General features: G+C 37.4%; 1 pseudogene; it reads left to right on the plus strand.

The window, feature by feature from the left end:
* The first annotated feature begins 370 nt into the window (after positions 1-370).
* On the plus strand, positions 371-10,036 carry LOC122470006 (annotated as a pseudogene).
* Positions 10,037-19,718: the final 9,682 nt, after the last annotated feature.

A 19,718-nucleotide genomic window follows, 5' to 3' on the forward strand; every position in this document is an offset into this window, starting at 1 on the left:
TATAATAAGAATTGACCAAAAATCAAATCGGGAACTATGAGCCTGATTCCAAAGGAAAAAGGGGCAAAAAGGGGGGAGGAGGGTAGAAGGAAAAAGAAGGGAAAAGAGAAGAAGAGAAAAATAATAGTAATAATAAAACAAACAAAGTAAATAAAAAATAGAAAATAAACAAAGTAACATACAAAACCTCAAGACAGTTGTCTGTTGGTGCCTGGGACCAGTGGCTGTGCTGGTCTGGAGGAGAGGCTGCCTGGTTTGGTCAGTGTCAATCTCACTCCAGTAGATAAGGAGATACCAGGCACAGAGGGGTAGGGTTTGGTGTAAGGTCCACCTCCACTGGGGACCCAACCTTTTTCCCTGAAGCCCTACCATGATGGTGATAGAGAGTAAATGGCGACACCCCAATCTCTCCTCCCCAGACCAGTTGTCTCAAACCACATTGTTTAGGCAGTTGTCACAGAGCAGTGTGGGCAGCTGGCTTGCCCTGCTCCACAGGTAATGAACTGGAATTCAAAACCCGATGTCTTAAAGGATCCAGCTCCACATGGACCTGGTTTTGGGGTAGCACCACTCTGCCCAGTGACAAAGGGGCCTCTGGCTGGTGCCTGCAGGGTTTTTTGTCCTTGGAGGTGGGGGGGGGGAGCAATATACCCTCTTCCCACAGTACTCGAGGGAGGGAACTGTTCTCTTCCAGCACACCCCTCAAGATCGCTGCAGAGCTGGCTCCTCCCAGCCCCCAGGTGCAAGTATGTGGCTGGCTCTAGTCTGGAGAAAGTTGCACAACCCTGAAAACTCTGATCGTCACTTCTAAGGCCATTTGCAAAGTAGAAACTGGATCTCTCTGTATTTTTCATTCCCCTTTCTGTGGTCGGGTGAGGTTTTTCCCTTGTCCAAATTCTCTCCCTTTTGTTTCTCCACCAAAGGGGTCCATACCCTCCATGTCTACACAGCAGTTTTATCTCTCTCAATTTGCAAACACACACCTGTGTCTCACCAAGCTGTGTCTGTACCTTGTGGAGGTTTTTCTGCCACTCTGTGTAGCCTGGATTCCTGGTATTACAAGTGTTCTCACCTCAATACTGCTATGTTTGAGGGATGAGGGGAATTCCAGTCCCCCTACTTCTCCCCCATGATGGCTCTTCCTATACTTTTTTTCCTTAATGAATGGATTTAAAATTCTATTTGATTGCAATCTTGATTTGCAATTCCCCTGATTATGAGAGATATCGACCATATCTTAGGTTGTTTACTGGTCATATATGTTCCATTTTCTAGAAAACTTGTTTTGCCTATTTTAAAATTATGTTGCTGGTACTCTTATTTTTGTTAATTTTTTTTTTACTGATCCCTAGTCAGTGATGTGGACTAAAATTTCCAAGGACTTGTATGACAGACTATTCTAGTATGACAGTATTGTTGGATAAATACTCTAAGTTCTAAGATCTTTTCCTTCAGTATCTTGAAAACTATACTCCATGCTGCATTTAGTGTAATCTTAAAAACGTTTTTCCTTTTGAACATGATCTGTTATTTCTCTAAGCTTTTGGAATGTTTTTGGCATCTATAGTAATCTTGCATTTCTAAGATGTCCAAGTGCCTTCCTTATTGGCACTTTACAGGTGCTTTTCATCAGAGATCTGTCATCTCTTTAAAAATTATTTTAAAAATGTATTTCCATTATTTGCTCAAGTGTTTATTCCTCTTAATTTTAGTTCTCACCCTTTCTTGGATTAGCTGCATGCCATCACATTTATTTCTATATTCTGTATATCATAGCTATATTTTTTCTAAGTATTTCTTTATTCTTTCTATTTCTTCTGGTTTGTTAATTCATTATTCATATGTATTTCATCTTTCCTTTTTCAAAATTTATTTTTGTTATATTTTTTCATGTATGTTTGGTTCTTGTATGATTTATTTAGTTTATTTTACATTGCTAAGCTCACACTGGCAGATTTCCCAAGTCACTAGTTGATATAATTGTTTGATTGAATCAAAACATCAGGTTGTGATCCAATTTTAGTCTTAACTTTTCAAAGATATATTTGCAATTTATTCTTAAACATTTTTTTAAATGTTTATTTATTTTTGAGAGATAGAGAGAAGGATAGAGTGTTAGTAGAGACACACACACAGAATCCGAAGTAGGCTTCAGGCTCTGAGCTGTCAGCACAGAGCCTGATGCGGGACTCCAACCCATGAACTGTGAGATCATGACCTGAGCCAAAGTCAGATGCTTAACTGACTGAGCCACCCATGCGCCCATATATTTGCAATTTAAAAATAAGACAAAATTAACTTCTAATTTGTAGACTATGTGGGCTGGTAGATGTTGGTAAAGGGTACTTTATAATTTCTTGACTATTCTCTGAGCCATCAAAGCTACTGTCAAGAGGCAGAGCCTGCATGATATATTCGGCACTAACTTCTCAAAGGCTGGGAATGAAGGGCCTGATTCACAGACCTAGAACAGTGCCTGACTCTCACATAGCTGGTAGTCAATAAATATTTGCTTAATAAATCAATGACTAGGCACCATGTGAGAATAACTCAGTTTAGTTCTCTTCATTTCTTTAATTAATCAGAGTAGAAAAGTCCCAGATGAAAATAGAAATGCATGTATCCCATTTGCCTACTATTTCTGAAGCTGTGTGAGTAGGTCACAGAAAATAATGCTCACCTCATTCTGAGATTCTGCAGACTCTGATGCTTTTAAGGAGGTAATAAGATCCAGAATGTCTCCATTATATTGCTTCACTGAGAATGTTCCACTATAGACTTTTAGCCATCTTGACAAAAAAAAAGTTGATTTTCTTTTTGGAAGTAGTGGGGAGGAGGGAGGAATGAGGAATGAGGAAAAGATGAGGGAAAGTTAAAATACTAGACATGCTCTGTAGAGAAGGGGAACAAAATCTAATTCCCTTGAGCAGAAGATACCTAGAGAGAGCTAAGATGCAAGTATTTAGTATGAAAATGCCCATGAAAGAAAAATGGAAAGGGAGGCACGGAAGGCTGGCAGAGCAGTTGGGTAGTGATGTCTCTGAGTGAAGGAAAGAGGAAGGTTGGGCATAAGCATCCTAGACCCCATGCAAGTGAAGGGATGTTTGACAAGGCCTTCAAAGAATCCTCAGGCCAAAGTCAGCATCAGAGGAATATGTGTTTTCTAGGAACAGGTTTCCCTTAGAGTCAATACTGAACTCATCAGCTGGCAACAGCTTTGGGGAGGATGACCTCAGTGTAAAAGCAGCCATGGATATCAGAGCTCAGTGCCTTTGGCCCTCAGTCAACCATGTTGTCTGTGACTGGAGTCTGTGAAGCCCTTTCCCATAGCTTCCACAAGCCTTGAAGTGTTTGGTTTCAGATTTCTGGCCATTAATGAAGGGATTTTTCAAAGTAGACAATAATGTGGTCAGAGTGGGGTGGAAAATTGGGAGATGACATGACAATCTCAGTTCTTGTGTATAAAGAGGACACAATAGATATAAGCTCTACCTATAATATACGAGAGACAGAGTTTTGTTGTTGTTGTTGTTGTTGTTTTAAACTTATGCACTTATATGAAGTTGATGCATAGTTCCCTGCAAAAACATTCCTTGACTTCTGAAATCCTATTTTGGATCAAGTTCCTTAGTATTTATAACATCACTTTAGACCCAAGTTAGGGAAGCTTTTTCTGTGCAGGGCCAGAGAGTAAGCACTATAGGTTTGGGGGCCAGATGATGTCTATCACATTCAGCTCTGCCCCATAGTGTGAGAGAATCCATATATAACATGTAAATTAGGAGGCATGGATGTATTCCAATAAAACTTATAAAAGTGATGTCAGCCTAGATTTGGTCCACAGGCCATAATTGATGACCACTGATTTAGACATTTCAAGCCATCAAATACATATGCATGTCAGTTACATCAGATCATTCTGAAATTCAAACCAGCAAGGTATATATATTAGGGGCTTCACACTTAAGAATTTGTGAAAGATAAAGATCAATAGGTAGCCAAGACTTGAAGAATTATATACAATTCCAAGGAATTTGAATTTTATCCATGGGGAAATCAATACTATGTTTAATGCAAGAAATGACATAAACAATCACAGGGGAAGTGCAGAAGGAGATGAGACGGCAGAACACACAACTAAGAAACTGCACAGCAACCAGATGAATAAATGTGAAAGCCTAACTTAAAAGGGAGTTACTATGGTTAATAAGAGGAAGGAGTGAGTTAGCTCTAAATGGTATAGAATTTTTGAAATGCAGTAAACTTAAATTTAGAAAATGTGGAAGGGAAAGTACCATAGAATGATCCAGAGCTTTGTTTAGACTTGAGCCACTAGGTGAATGATGGTGCACTTCATAAAAGAGGGGGCATAAAAGGAGTTTTTGGACTTAATATGGTCAAATGAGGGACTCCCTGGAGGAGTTTGAATTGCCAGGTGGGGGCTGCTGAAATGGAAATATCTAGTAGGCAGTTGGATTTTTGGCTTCTGAGCTGAAGACAAAGGTATATACATTAAAGAACAGGGGTTGAACATGGTACCCTGGGAACATCAAAATATAAGGGAAGGATGAAGAGGTCATTGAAGGAAAATTTGCTCATCTTTCCTCTCACATTACTTTTCATCTTCCTTTTGAATGCCAATGTTTTCCAGCTTTCTGTTATTGTTCCCTTTCTTTGTTTGTTTGTTTTACATGCTTTTCTCTTGGTAATTTTATCCATTTTTGCCTTTGGCTCCAGGTTGATGAAATCTCCATACATTTTGTTTCCAGAAATTCTCTTTAAAAAATGCTTATTTATTGAGAGAGAGAGGGAGAGAGAGAGAGGAACAAGTGGGAGAGGGACAGAGAGAGGGAGAGAGAGAGAATCTCAAGCAGGCTCTACACTGTCAATACAGAGTCCTATGCAGGGTGGGCCCTGATTCCATGAACCATGAGACCACGACCTAAGCCAAAATCAAGAGTCGGATGCTTAACTTACTGAGCCACCCATGTGCCCCTGCTATTCAGAAACTCTAACTTATTTTCAATTGATCACAAATAGGACCAGCTTCAGACAACACTAACTTAATATGTCTCTCACCTAATTATCTTACACAAACAACACTCTCAACTTCTGTGCTCCTAAGGAAAATTAACACTCTCAACATCTACCCCATGAACTTCTCTCATTCTTAGATGCTATCAACAAACCCAAAACATTATCCTAAAATACGTCTCCTTCTCTACTGACATGATCCATAACTTCATCATTTCTGACCTTGGAGTATTGAACATGCATCTGGACTACTTACTCTCAGTGCTTCCCAATTTCAGACCATGTTTCACACCGTTCCAGAGTGAACTTACTAAAAAGGGATCTAGTTGCTTTAAACATTTAGAACTATTCACCTCTCAACACCCCACCCCCAGCAGTCATGTGTAGCATAATGGTTAAGAGCAAGTGTTTCAGGACTATTTGAAGAACTGTGTTGCCAGCCATTCCAATAGAGTTAATTAAGATGGAAGCTGACATAAAGAGAGTCTTTCACAAAGATTTCTTCACATTAATTTCCCAAATCTTCACTGTTCCATGTCATTCTCCTCTTAGCATATACTATAATCCCTACATCTATTTGATAGGGGGAAATAAAAAGAACTTCTTAGAAGTTGCTACTGTAAGGTCACATTTTCTTGTCCATTCCAAATCTCAGTTATCTAAATTCCAGATTTTATATTCCAATCACATTTAATTTCAACACCTTTGTCTAACAAGAGTTATGTCTGATCCCAGTTTGACCAGAAGAGAAGAGACAAGGAGTAAATATAATAGCATATCTGGTCATTATTCAAAGTCATTCTCTTTAAGGTAAAATTTTGCTTCTCTAAATGCTTTCCCCACTTCCAACTATGGACCTCACTGTTAATTCTATTTTAATACTGTATCATCATCATCATCATCATCATCTCTCATCATCATCAACTTAGCATATATGCTGCTTCAGTATGCTTGGCATTGTCTTAAGTGCTTTATATTTATTAATTCATCAATCCTCCAAACAACCCAAGGAGGTTGTTACAATTGTTGTCTTCATTTGTAGATGAAGAAAGTAAGGAGCTGTGAAATTCCCTAAGGTTATGCAGCTTAAAAGAAGCAGCACTGGGTATGTACCCATACAATCTGATTTCAGAGTCCATGATCTTATCCACTACACAACACTGCTTTTCATAACCCTGTACTACACTGACAATCATATAAACAATATAAAATGATATTATTCCTGCCACTCCATAATTTCTTGAATAACAACCAGACTTGTCACCTTGGAATATAAGCAAAGTTCAAATACTTCTGCATCCTATTTTCTCTTCAACCTTCCACAGGCTCTGACTGGGCCTTGGTATATGCTGTTCTTGTGACTCTAGAGAATCTCTACATGAGTTGACTCACAACCTGGTGATAATGAGGATCATGACCAAATACACGAAATTTGTCAGCATTTGTGTCCTCTATAAAACATTAATGACTTGGAGTGCCTGAGTGGTGCAGTCCGTTAAGTGTCTGACTCTTGATCTCGGCTCAGGTCATGATCTTGCAGTTTGTGAGTTCAAGCCCCACATCAGGCTCTGCGCTAATGGTGAGGAGCCTGCTTGGGATTCTGTCTGTCTTTCTCTCTGTCCCTCCTCCACTTGTGCTCTCTCTTTCTCTCAAACAAATAACCTTAAAAAAACATTAATGACTCAACCTTAGGGCGGTGTTGCAATTACATTTTCATTTTCAATAACTGATAGGTACTCTGGAAATGCACAGATTAATAAAAAACAAAGAGCATATTATAAGCTTTAGTTGTTTAAAATCTTAACTTTAGGTTGAACCTCTTAAGCACGCTGGTGGGGACATAAAGTGGTGCAGCCACTTTGGAAAACACTTGGGTAATTTCTTTGAAAAGCAAAAAACATACCCTCTCCCCCCAAAATACACTGACTATGGAATCTAGCCATTCCATTCCTAAGTATTTCTAAGAAGAATGAAAATACATGTCCATATAAAAACTTGTGCATTAATATCTAGTAATCTTAAGTGTCAAAAACTGAAAACAATCTTAATGGCCATCAACTAGGTGAATAAAACAAACTGTGGTATATCCATACAATGAACTACTATTCAGCAATTAAAAAAAGAATTATAATATTAGTATATACTATAACATGGATGAATCACAATGTCATTAACCTTACTGAAATAAGCCAGACAAAGAAAGTATATATACCACATGACTCCATTTATATAACATTTTAGGAAATGAAAACTAATGTTTCATGACAGTAAGTAGATCAGTAGCTGCCTGGACATAGTTGGTAGGGATAGGAGGAGAAGGGAGAGATAGCCAAGGGGCAAGAGGAAACTTTTGGAGATGATTGATATGTTCATTATCTTGATTGTAGTCATGGTTGCATGAAGGTGTATATGTCAACTTTTCAAATTGTATACTTTAAATATTTACACTGTTTTTCATTGTCAGTGATACCTCAATAAAGCTGTTTTAAAAATACCAATAAAAAATAAAATCTTAACTTTAAATAGAACATGTTAGGTTGTGTTATTAATTTATAAATGCTTAATTAAAGAAAATACCACACTTTGAATCTTATTGCACAAATCATCGTTTCTAACTCTGGAAGCACGTACTACTTTTGAGTATATTTTATAAATATTTATAAATTCTTCCTTGTTCCACACACACACTCACACACATGAATAGCACAGCCCTTTTGATTACACAAAGAGCACATGGATGCCTGTTATTCTGCATTTTGCTGAGAGCATTTAGCACAACAATCCCTGAGGCAACCTTTCGAAACAGGCTGTTTTTAGAAAAAATCTCCTTAGGGAATCTCTTCTCCTGTTAACTCCTGAATAATCAGTTCTCTTTCAGAAAATAAAGTAAGGTATTTCAAATATGTATTGTTTGTGAATTTATGTCCTTTGTCTACAGAGTAGCAAGCTAGAGTAGAAAAAAAATCACTGGGCTGGTTCTAGCACTTTATGGTTTATTTCATATGTTTATTCATGGTTTATTCCAAACCATATGGTTTATCCCATGCATTCCTTTACTTAATGTACATGTTTTGAGCACCTTCTGTGCACTGAATTTGTCTTCAGGAAGTTTACAGTGTAATGGAACACACAGTGCATTCAACAGCACATTCAATCCACAAGTATTTATTGTGTGTCTATAGCATACCCTGCATTTTCTACCCACATAAATAACAGACTGTCATAAGTACTAGCAGTCTTCTGGGGAAGTCATGTATTGTGAGAGGGGATGAGTTTGGTATAGTGTGTTATAACTGCAGTGGTGAGTCATGCTGCTGTTGCAGGAAAGTGGTTAGAAAAACAAGAGACAACTTCACAAAGGAGGTTAGAACCTACAGGGTGACTCTTTTAGTCACGTGACTTTGGAAAACTAACTCAACCTTCTTGAGACCAGATAAATTCATCTGAAAAAGGATAAGACTTTTCCAGAGACCACACAAGCTCTCTTATGGATTTAAAATACCAGTTCTACAAATTTAGGAAAAGAAAAGGAATATAGCTAATAGAAATCAAGAGTAATATTTTCCCCTAAGGCTTAAGATTGGAAAAAAGAGCCTAGAGCTAGACTGTAGAGAGCGTCAAATGTCAAACTAGGGAATTTATACGCTTTATGTGTATCACTGGTCACCAAAGAATTTCAACATCCCTTCATCATTAAAAAAGTTTAGTTCAACCCCACTATATGAATATTTATTCATTTGTGAATTATACACACATGGTATAGATACATTCTATCTTATATATACTTCTCCAGAGTCTAGATAAACAGAGAATACTTTCCAATTCATTTTATAATCTTGATTCCTAAACCTCTCAAGGAAAATATAAGAAAGGAAAACTATAGACCAATCTTGATCAAGACTATAAATGACAAAATTTTTAAAAGAACATTGATGAACTGAATCCAGCAATACATTTTAAAGGATAGTATAGTTAAATTAAACCTAGAAATGTAAGTTTGGTTTAACATTAGAAGAATGAAGTAATAAAATCACCACATTAAAAACTTAAAAGAGGAAAAACTATATCTGCATGTCAACAGATATAGGAAAATCATTTGATAAGATCTGACAACCCACTGATGATTTAAAAAAAGTCTAGTTGTCTCCTCCAGCCATCCAAGATGCAAAAAAGGAGAGAAGGCTAAGGGGAAAAAGGTGGCCCTGATTCCTGCTGTCGTGAAGAAGCAGGAGAACAAGAAGGTGGTCACTCCCCTGTTTGAGAAAAGGTCCAAGAATTCTGCCTTCACACAGGACATCCAGCCCAAAAGGGACCTTACCCGCTTTGTCAAATGACCCCACTACTTCTGGCTGCAGTAGCAAAGGACTATTCTGTATAAATGTCTAAAAGTGCCTCCTGCAATTAACCAGTTCACCCAGGCTTTGGACCACCAAATAGCTACTCAACTGCTTAAGCTGGCTCACAAATACAGACCAGAGATAGAGCAAGAGAAGAAGCAGAGACTGTTGGCCCCTGGGGCTGAGAAGAAAGCTGCCAGCAAAGGGCATGTCCCCACTAAGAGGCTGCCTGTCATTTGAGCTGGGGTTAATACTGTCACCACCTTGGTGGAAAACAAGAAGGCTCAACCTGTAGTGATTGCACATGATGTGGATCCCATTGAATTGTCTTCCTGCCTGCTGTGTCATAAGATGGGGTTCCCTACTGCATCATCAAGGGGAAAGCCAGGCTGGGGCACCCTGTCCACAGGAAGACCTACATCTTCACATAGGTTAACTGGGAAAACAAAGGAGCTCTGGATAAGCTGGTGGAAACTATTGGGACCAATGACAATGACAGATATGATGAGATCCATCTTTATTGGGGAGACAGCATCCTGGGTCCAAAGTTGATGGCTCACATTACCAAGTTGGAAAAGGCAAAGTCTAAAGAACTGGCCACCAAACTGGGCTAAGTGTGTGCTGCTGAATTTTCTGTACATAAAAGTAATAGAAAGTTCTCTTTTAAACTCCTTTAGCAAACTAGGAATGGAAGAGAAAATTATTTTCATCTGCTAAAAAGTATTGACAAAATTGCTCAAGATAAACCTCGTACTAAATGGTATTTTCTTTATAATTAGGAAGAAAACAAGAGTGTGCACTATATCCTCACTCATTCAATAATATAGTGCAGATTTTGGCTAGAGCTCTATGACAAGAAAAACCTATAAAATAGGGTTATTTAAAAGGAAGACATTAAATTGTCATTACTCTTGAGAGATAAATTGTTTATGTAGAATTCAGTATGATTATATTAGTCTGGACAGGCTAGATTATTCTGTGATAACAAAGAACCACAAAATATTTGATGCTTAAAAACAAAAAACTCATATTGTATTCACACTACCTGTCTAACAAGGGTGAGCAGAGAAGTGCTCACTGCATTCTCTCAAGGACCCGGGCTGACAGTAACCCAAATGAGACACAAACAGAGGGAGAGGGGAAAATCACCAAACTCATGAATGTTGGTGGCTGGTACATTCAACCCATTAGTGATGGAAATTGGATGAAGGGTAGTCTTAAAGGGAAGTAGGTTTAGTGGTGAAGGTGTTGCTAAGTGAGAGAGCAGTGCTAACTAACTACGAACAGAAATATCCAACAAGCCTTTAGACAGGTAGGGTTGAAACCCAGAGTTGAAATTGGGATTCAAGATGAAAACCCATGAAGAAGTAATAATTCATTTGTTTCAATATGTTCAACAAATACTGGTTTATTGCAGGAATACAGTGATAAAGAATACTGATTTAAATTGTTGTACTAACAAATCCTGTATTTTTATGGAATCTTTTCTTATCAACAGTGAGGATTATTTACACAGACTAAATCTGACTGCAGAGGTCCAATTTGTTTCCTCTTTTTTAAAAATCAAAAGGAAATGCAACTCGGTTGCCTTAGAGTTGTATCAGACCAGGCACAGAGATTTTTTTCAGAGTCACTTGTGGTGACTGAAAAAAAAGAATAACTATGATGAGTAGTACTTATGTACACAGAATATTAATAGCAATAACTAAGTGTTTATTAGAATTCCATCAAAATTGACCTTTAAACAACTTATGTTACTGCTTAAAGAAAACCATCTATAAGACTGCAGGAAAAATCCCAGAAGAGCTGGGAGAGGAAAGTCTGCTGGATTGGGAGCAGGGAGGGAATATTGTGAAGGAGGCCCGCAGGGCAGGGAGTTGGCAGAAGCAATAAGAAAGAATTATGAATTTTTTTCTACTGTACTTAGATATGGATGTAGGTTTGAATTATGCCATTATATGCACAGATTTGTACTTACGTTGAGTTTAACTCATAAGTAGAGAAAATTATTTTAATTGAGCTATTTAAGAAAACACCTCCAGCAAAATCAAAAGTAAACTGTGTGGTGCATGCTACTTTCCAAGGCACACTATTTTAGCGAATGCATTTTACCTTTATGATAATTATCAAACACTTATGTTTTATGGATAGAGCCCTATAGCATAATGCTCTGCCTGCTTTGCATAACTATGATGATTTGCTCCCCTTCTTAATACAGCATAAATGTTTTTGTCCTTATGCAATTGATCTTGTTCCCTGGTGGCTGGTTCAAAACATTGGGCCTCATCCAAGGTACTGTTGCAGAATATTAGTCTTCTGATAATAAAGACTTTTTTTCATTTTCTTCATCTTCTGTGATTTTGTTTCTCCTACTCTCCAGCCTCAATAGATGAGCATCCCTTTAGCTGGCTTTCAGTTAATTAAAAAGCCTGTAGCAGAGTACAGAATGTGCCCACAAGAAAACCTCAAGCAGTGCAGATGGCACCACCTCTGCACTCAGAAACAGAAAAGTAGTTCTCTGAAACAGCTGTGGGCTGGGAGGCTCTGGGTGGCCTCTGCCTTCCTGGCATGCAAACAAGAAGAATGAATCTGGCTTGAATCTCCCCTGCTCAAATCAACTAATCCTATGGTAAACAGCTTTTCGGCTGTGGGAGAGTTCAAAATGTACTCTCTGCAGCCGTAATTTTTTGCTGAAGTTGTGTGCTAGCTGGGATGATGTATGTGCTACATATTGCTCAGAAAGCTGTGCCTACGTGTGTGGGTACGGAAGATGGAGAAACTGAAGGAAGAAGAGGCAATGGTACCCCAGGTGTTTTCTACGAGCTCCCTTTTGATCTCTGTAAAGAAACTCTAAGGTATGGGGTTGCACCTTTATTCATTTTTCCTCCAGTTGCTCATATAACAGAATTTGGGAAGATTCTAACAGCCTGTGGCTTAATTGCAGCCAGGTTTTACCTTACCATATTGTATAAGCAATAAATATTGATTGGATGTAAATGCATTCCAATGTATTCCCCTGCCCTCAATCCCAAACACAAAGAAGCAAATTACTAAGGGGCACAGAGTTCAATTCCCTTTTTGTGAGCATGAGAAATCTTGCTGTTAAAGCAAACTGAAAATTAATGATCCCATGATATTCCCAAGGGCCTGGTAGAAGAAAAGATGTCTCAACCCAGAATCAAGGAATGCATAACAGCTTGAGGTCGAGTCTCCACACACTAGTGATTGAATAACCTGTTTGGATATAACTTTTAAATTAGTGACAAATTATACTATAGCCAGAGGAGACTGTTCTTGTCATTATTTCATCTCTGTGTAGGCAAGTTACCACTCTACCCTACAAATCAGGCAATGAACAATCAGTACATTAACAAAGAAACAGATGAGGTTAGATGATCTCAAGAATAGGACCAACAGCCATTTCCAATCAATTAACTTCTATGCTTGTTTTTAATACTCGAATTGACTAGATTTCTATTATCATAGCTAGTATGCATTGATGGGAAGGGAGAAAATTCTCTGGGACCAAAGGATGCAGGACAGTGTGAAGCTATCTCATGGAATATGATTTAAATGTCTTCTGTGTAATAAATAATCAAGAAATTAATAGCAGCAAAAATGGATTTTTTGGTTTTATGGGGCAAAATGTATTCATATCTAAAAGAGAACCATCTTGTGCTGACAGAGCTTATTATACTTCATTTAGGAGACAGCAATGCAGTTATAGTATTTATCTATCACTATAATAAGAAAACTACAGCACTGTTTGTCACTAATTACAATTATGGTGCTATGGTGCTTTTTATTCAAGAACCAAAAACAGATTTTGCTTTATTTTTAATGTTTAAATTAGGAATGCATTGAGATACAAATTACTGTGTCAAGATTCAGGGTAGAAATGCAATTAGGATTTAGATAACAAATGAACAAAAACACATGATCATTACACTTGTTAGTAGAAAATACTTTGCTAAAGACCTTATTCTCATTTCATTTATGTGCTATATTACAACTTGCATTTAAGAGATTTAAATAAGAGGTGAAAAATCCATGAGCCATTTAAGATATAAGCAAATGAAGTAACTATTGTCCAGGAAATGGTCTTTACACGTGGGTATAATGAAGCTACCAGGAAATGCCACGATGAAAGTAATCATTTATCTTGAATCAAACAGAAATTTGCTTAGCAAGAACATCACTCTATAATTCTCTTTGTGAATAACAACTAGTTCTAAAAAGACATTAGACAAAATTCCAGTGGATTGTTAAGTAAGAATTTTCTTAGTAATATCCTTTACCACTTGGGAGATTTTCTCAATGGCAACCATGAAGTTCTGTAGCAAATATCCTTATTTTCCTTTTTAGATCAGAAGTAGCCTCCTTGGCTAGATGTACTTCTGACCAATTATTAGGTCAGTAAATCAGGTCTTAAGAACCTAAGTCCAGCTCATAAATGTTTTCCAACTTTTAAAAGTTTGTTATCATTTTGTTAATTTAGATTCCTAGGAACAAAAGTTGAATGTTCAATCCAAAGAGATAATACATTCATGAATAGATTTTATCTTCAAATACTAAAAATCTCTACTGAGATTTTAAAGCTAAATTTACATATCAAAATTAGGTACATATCTTCCATTTTATTATTAATGAATTTCCCTGTGTTACCTATGTTTGGAACTAACTGTCACATTTCTGACATCATGGCTACACTGTTTCAGACAAAAAGAAGAATGCTTCAAAACTAGCAGTGCTATGATGAATAAAATTTGCCCTTGAAAAGTGCACTTCTCAGTGCTCACTGTAGGATGGTAAGAGTAACAGGAGTTGACCAGGGGACAAGGAACCAATGGAAAACCTGAACACTGACCCATAAGGCTTCCAGAGCTACTGAGAAACATTAAACTATTTTCAGATTCTACATTAAAAATCAAGTATAGGTGCTTATTAGAAAAAGGAGGTGTTCTAGTACAATTTCCAAACTGGCTCACAACAGGCACGAGTGATAATTATACAAGAGTAATGTCTAAGTCAAGCATTCTTAATCTTTGCTTGAGGTCCTCTTGTGAACTTTAAAAAATTGTGCAGAAATGTGTGTGTGTGTGTGTGTGTGTGTGTGTGTGTGTGTCTGGAGAGGGTTTAGAGCTTTGAGCTTTGACTAGTTTTCCAAAGAGAACTGGTACCTCCCCACCACCTTATAACTCTGAAATGGGTACAGAGCACTGACCAAAAAGTGAATACTTCTCTGTTGATATAGCAGAGAAAGCATGGCTGAAGTCATACAGGACTTGTGTGGCCTCCTGCCTCCACAGTTTGTTAAATCAAGAGAACTGAGCTGATCACTCCTGCTCAGAGACTCTCTGGTACAAGGGCTGCCAGCACCTGTGTTGTTTTTGTGAGTATCAAAAAAGAAACATCTTCTTTTTCTGTCCCAGGCTGAGAACGGAATTCAACTCCATGTGGCTCTGTGACTTTGAGTAAGATACAACCAACAGGCTCCTTATTAATTGTATGGGAATAATTTATTCAAAAATATTTTCACTTATTAAGTGTTGGGCTCAATTTTAAGCAGAGGAAGCAGGTATTGACAAATCAGACAAAAGAACTCTGCTCTCTTGGAACTTATATTCTGGCTGGTGGTAGTTGTTTGAGGAGTGGGGTGGTAGAGGGGCAATAGTTAATGAGAGAGAGAGAATAAGCTACATAATTTATTAACATTTTCCTTAGCATATAATAGGGACTTAGATGGGATTTTATATTTTGAAATTGTAATATGAAACATTATTGGGAGAAAGTATTTCAGTTCTAGGAAGTTCAAAGTATTCTTACATGGCACTACATTGCAAGTGGTTTTGAAATCATTAAAAGGACACACCGCTTTAAATCATAGCCTACAAATAATTCAAAATGACAGTTTTTACCCTTCATGCTTACTTCAAAGTCCCCAAGAAAAGATCTGAGCATCTGGAGTTAGCTATCCCCCACCATAGGAAATGGGATTCTCTATCTGGGTACAGAAAGGAGGAAAGGACTCAGATCCTAACAAGTTACCTTCCTCGCCCCCACTGACAGCACATCCAGTCTGGTAGACAAAGGTTTAATGTCTTCCAGGATAAGCAATCTCTGTGACAAACCATTTGTCTTCCCGGTTAGCCAAGGAGATATTTAATAGAGCTGTCAATCATTTTGGGAAGAAAAGAGAAAAAAAGTGGATGAGAGAAAGAACTTGTTCATTTTGCCCTTAAACTATTATTTTCTTTACAAGACTATCAAATTCTAGCCCTGTTGTATGAAACAGATTTGCCTGTTAGCTACTTTACAGGCTGAGGTGACTGCTCATTTCTTATTTTTCACAACAAAAAAGTGGGTGAGACAGTCATTATTTCTATTTCCATTTCTTCTGAAAGCTCTGTGAAAAGAAACCTACCCTGGAGACTCATATAGGAGTAATTAAGCAGCCAACTTTGCAATATTGCTGAGCCACAGTTGTAAAAGAAAGAGAGGAGGAAAAAAAAAAAAAGATCTGCCCCATTACAGTGTTAGCTTCTATCTTGGAGCCCTAAGTGTAACACGACCCCTTTTTGGGAAGGTAAGGAATATTACTACGCTTATCTCGGCTCATTTAAGGTGGACATACTGTGTTCACAAAAAAGGCTTCATAACTGTCTCTATTTGCTGTCCAAATCCCAGGGCAACAATAAAATTCTGATTATAGATGTGCATGGGTCATTCTGCTGACCCTCTGACTTCCCAGCAAGGCTGACAACATATTTTCCCCGCATAGCAATAAAATCCCCACCTCAACCTACCATTGCAAATGCATCCTGTTTAATCCAGAAATTTTTATTTCTGTCATAACCATTATCAATTTGTAATGTCTTTAAAACCTTCTAAAATCTGGCTGTCCCAAGCACTTCTCTGGGTGCTTACTTAATTAAAAAACAAAACATTCATTGATCATCTGTTATGTACAAGACACTATGTGGGATAGATTAATAAATGTGATATCTGTCCTGGAAAAACTAATAACTTTCTCTTTGTCTGAAGTTTTAGAATTTTGCCTGTTGCCCATAAGAGGTGAAGTAGAATCCAATACTAGACTTGTGAGAACATGTAAAGCATATGCTGACATTTTTCTAATTCCTCAAAAAGCATTTCACTGCCGCTATACTTTTATAAATCATAAAAGTGATTACTTAGACGAACTCCATTATTTTGCATGTCTATTATCTGGACGTAGCTAACCATCTAAATTTCCCTTGGGACTTTTAATTTTTTAACCAGATGCATGAAACTGTGTACAGAGTTAAAACTGCTATTTGCCTTTAGTTAAATGTTTAACTTTCCAAATAAAGATTTGCTTATTTACATAACAATATATATCAAGTCTTTAAAGTGTGTTAGGAACCATGCCGGGAACTGTAGATACAAAGATGTTAAGCCTTTAAGGAATTTTCATTGTGTGTTAATACCATGGTTTTTTTTTTCTGAGATTGAACTGGAAATATAGAAAAATAATGTAGAATATACATGTATTAGACTTTCTTTCAAAACCTTCTCTGAATAGCCATACTCTAAATTTGTTTCCAACCATTAACATTTACAAGCTTTATGCTTCATTCAGATTCAACCACTTGCTATTCTCTGCTCTTGCCTATGGTCCCACTTTGTAATGTTGTGTTTTCTGTCTTCCATACCACTGGCCTTTCCTTTTTCCATCTGTAGCTCCATATCCATTCATCTATCAAAGTCCTGCTGCAATCCACCCCTCCATAAGATTTTATTCAAAGCATCTTAGTTGGAAAGAATCTTAATCTTATGTAATTGTTCATAGTACTTTGAATCTCTTATGACAATATCCACTTCAAACATTTATTTACACTAGTTGCCATCTCTACTAGATGGTGTGTAGTCTCTCAGGAGAGGGTTTCTATCTGATCCACTTAGACTAGCTCCTTGATTTGAAAAGTGCTCGATAAATATTTCCCAAAGGAGTCAATGATACAAAGTACAATCAAAGCAGGACTTCTCAAACTTCACTGTGCATAAATATCACCTGGAGAGACTGTTAAAACAAGGACTGCAGGGCCCTACACAAGAGATTTAAATTCTGCAGATCTACAGTGGACAACAATAATGCTTATAGTACAGATCCATGAGCTACTGAGTAACACCCTTCTCCACTGCCACAAACACACAGAATATCTGGGGGCGGGATTAGCTTCATAACATTTTTCTGGAAGTGGAAGATACAAACTATAGGCTACAACTAGCCCCATCTTAGCAAGAACTTATTTTAGGAAGAATAACAAAGGTGTTGAGGTGGAAGTAAAAAGAAAACAAAAAAAAATTGGCTTTATTGTATGTAACATGGTATTCTCCAGCAAGTGTATAGGAGGAATAATGTTTTTCTGTTCACACATGTAGGGGAGGCAAAAGTTCGGGTTTCTTGAGTAGGCCTAATAATTAAACAGACATAGGCAGATTTTCAGGAGGAAAGCATACCAATTTATATAAGGTTTATGTGACAGAGGAGCCCTCAGAAGGAAACAAAGATTCAAAGACATGTCAAAATCTGAAGTCCTTTTTATTAGGTTGAACAAAGAGAAGCAATTGTGGAAAAGTAACCAAATTATGTGGGAAAGTTAAAAGAAGATAAGAATTATTTTAACAAGGTCTGTTTGTGCAGAAGTCTCTCAGCTATGAGTCTTCATCAAAAACTGTTACTTTTTTTCCTCCAGTACAAGGAAGGCATATTTCACATTGGAGTTTTTATCTCCTAGTTTCAGGAAGAAAGGGGAATAATCATAGATACCCTTGTTGTATCTTCTGTTTTTCAAGTGCCTTTAGCTCAAAATAATCTTTATGCCCAAATGGCATATTTGGGGGTGGCATATTCTGCCACTCTTTAAAAAATTTTTTTTAATGTTTATTTATTTTTAGAGAGAGACAAGTGTGAGTGGGGGAGGGGCAGAGAAAGGGAGACAGAATCTGAAGCATACTCCAGGCTCTGAGCTGTCAGTACAAAGCCTGACACGGGGCTTGAACTCATCAACTGTGAGATCATGACCCGAGCCAAAGTGAGACACTAAATCAACTGACCTACCCAGGCACCCCATATTCTGCCACTCTTTACATACTTTTGTTACTGTGGCACTTCTTTACCATTGCCATGTATTATCCTTGTCATTCTGAGCTTACCTAAAAGATACTCATACTGTATTAATTACCAAGAATATGGGAAACAGTAAGTGAGATATTATCATGTTATCATACAGCAGAAAAGAAATTCAAACTGTTAAACAAAATCTTAGGGAAAAAAGGAATGAATCATAGGCAGAAATAGATTAAATAACTGAAAAGATGTATATCCATTTCTCACATAAAAGTTGATCTTCAGGGCGCAGGGGTGGCTCAGTCAATTAAGCATCCAACTCTGGATTTTGGCTCAGGTCATGATCTCACATTCATGCGAATGAGGTCTGTATGTGGCTCTGAGCTCACAGCCAGTGGAACCTGCTTGGGATTCTCTCTCTCCCTCTTTTTCTGCCCCTTCCCCGCTTACACATGAGTGCATTCTCATGCATGCTCTTTCTCTCTCAAAATAAATAAACACTTGAAAAAAAAAGATGCTCTTTCTGACAGTTGGGCTGAAATTGTCCATGTATTTTTATAAGAAAGCAAGGATGGCTTTGATTACTTAAATTACTTTAAGGATCAAATGGCTTTCCCTAGCTCACAATAATCACTATCTAATATTGGCTGAATTTAGTAAAAAAAAAGCATCAGGAAGTTCCTTCTCTTTGCAGAGATGCCACTGACATTGAAACATGATGAAGAGGTAAGGGCAAAAGAGGAAATGACCTAGGACACCGATAGAGTGTTGATGAGTGTGCATTCACTCCAACAGCCTTTTAACATTTGCATTGCCAGCCTTTATTAATGAATGGAATGCTATTTACTCTATCAGGTGGAGACACTGGGATGCTATTTCCCATAGCCAGAACATAATTCATATGTGTTACAAGGCTCATTGCATTTATATGTTCGATGGCTTGTTATAATTGAAATGTTGGAAATTTTAATCTGGTAAGCAATTTCTTACTTGCTATTTTCTTGCTGTCTTTGATAATTAATGCAGTTTATTAACATCCTTTAGACAGGTTTGGGATGGCAATTCCCATTCATAATAAGGTAGTTCTAGATAATGGTTACTTAGTAATTAATGGTACTGACAATCATTCTTGTTTTTATACTTGTCAGAAGAAAATGGAAACTCCTTGCTCCTTAATGGAGTAAAATCCAATACATTTAATCCAACTAAATGTATAAGCAAATGTGATGTGATTT

Source organism: Prionailurus bengalensis, chromosome D3 (genome assembly GCF_016509475.1).
Source record: "Prionailurus bengalensis isolate Pbe53 chromosome D3, Fcat_Pben_1.1_paternal_pri, whole genome shotgun sequence".
Lineage (NCBI taxonomy): Eukaryota > Metazoa > Chordata > Mammalia > Carnivora > Felidae > Prionailurus > Prionailurus bengalensis.